Source organism: Piliocolobus tephrosceles, chromosome 16 (assembly GCF_002776525.5).
Source record: "Piliocolobus tephrosceles isolate RC106 chromosome 16, ASM277652v3, whole genome shotgun sequence".
NCBI classification, from domain to species: domain Eukaryota; kingdom Metazoa; phylum Chordata; class Mammalia; order Primates; family Cercopithecidae; genus Piliocolobus; species Piliocolobus tephrosceles.
This window is the reverse complement of record NC_045449.1, coordinates 75,577,498-75,579,335: the sequence shown is the minus strand read 5'-3', so window position 1 is coordinate 75,579,335 and position 1,838 is coordinate 75,577,498.

Below are 1,838 nucleotides of genomic sequence, written 5' to 3'. Positions count from 1 at the left end.
AGGACTTGGTATCCTAAGGGCAGGCATTAGCTATCTACCGACCATAACAAATCATTCAACACTCAGTGCCGTAGAAGAGTACGCCTTTAATTATTTATTTATGTATTTATTTTGAGACAGAGTCTTGCTTTGTTGCCCAGGCTGGAGTGCAGTGGTGTGATCTCGGCTCACTGCAAGCTCCGCCTCCCGGGTTCACGCCATTCTCCTGCCTCAGCCTCCTGAGTAGCTGGGACAACAGGTGCCCGCCACCACGCCCAGCTAATTTTTTGTATTTTTAGTAGAGACGGGGTTTCGCCATGTTAGCCAGGATGGTCTCGATCTCCTGACCTCGGAGCACACATTTATTATCTCCAAGTAACTGTGGGACAGAAGTCTGGATCCCCTGCTCAGGCACTTTCACAAGGCTGCAGCCGAGGTGTTGGCCGGGCCTGTGGGCATCTCAAGTCCCGACTGTGGGGTCCCTTTCCAAGCTCACCTTCTGCCATCTCAGGTCTCGGGTCCCTGACTGCTGGCTGGAGACGTCAGTGTCTTGCCATGGGGGCTTTTTCTCGGGGCAGCTCAGTACCTGGCAGCCGGCTCTGCTCAGAACGTGTAACACAGACAGACAGGAGAACAGAAGCCCAGTATTGGCGTGACCTCCCCTTGGAAGGGAAGCCTGTCACTTTGGCCACCTCCTATTCATAGAAGAGAGCCCACTCCCACCCACACTCAAGGTGGGAGCAACTCACTGGGGCATCAACACGAGTGGGCTCATGGGGCCACACTAGAGGCCGTGATGGATACAGGAAGCGAGGGATGGGCAGCTGGGAGTGCCGCAAAAGAGACAAGAGTGGGTGATCTGCCGGGCACAGCAGCTCATACCTGTCATCCCAGCACTTTGGGAGGCTGAGGCGGGTAGATCACCTGAGGCTGAGAGTTCGAGACCAGCCTGACCAATATGGAAAAACCCGTTTCTACTAAAATACAAAATTAGCTGGGCATGGTGGCGCATGCCTGTAATCCCATCTACTCGGGAGGCTGAGGTAGGAGAATCAGATTAACTCGGGAGGCAGAGGTTGCGGTGAGCCGAGATTGCGCCATTGCACTCCAGTCTGGGTGACAAGAGCAAAACTCCGTCTCAAAAGAAGAAGAAGAAGAAGAGTGGGCAGCCCCTTGCTGACATTCCAGACCTGAGCCACACAGGGAGGGAGGAAACCACACAGGGTCACTTGTGAGCTGTGATTACAGGCCAGGCACAGCGACTCACATCTGTTATCCCAGCACTTTGGGAGGCCAAAACAGGAGGATCGCTTGAGACCAGGAGTTTGAGACCAGCCTGGGCAACATAGTGAGACTCTGTCTCTACAAAAAAATTTTAAAATTAGGCCAGGTGTGGTGGCTCACGCCTATAATCCCAGCACTTTGGGAGGCTGAGGCGGGTGGATCACGAGGTCAGGAGATAAGACCATCCTGGCTAACATGGTGAAACCCCGTCTCTACTAAAAAATAGAAAAAAATTAGCCGGGTGTGGTGGCAGGCGTCTGTAGTCCCAGCTGCTCAGGAGGCTGAGGCAGGAGAATGGCATCAACCTGGGAGGCAGAGCTTGCAGTGAGCTGAGATCGCATCATTGTACTCCAGCCTGGGTGACAGAGCTAGACTCGTTTCATAAAAAATAAAAAATTAGTCAGGTGCAGCGGCACGTGCTTGTGGTCCCAGCTACTCAGGAGGCTGAGGTGGGAGAATCGCTTGAACCTGGGAGGCGAAGGTTGCGGTAAGCTGTGATCTCGCCACTGCACTCCAGCCTGGGCAACAAAGTGAGACTCCATCTCTAAAAAAGTGTTAAACATAGGCCAGGTGTG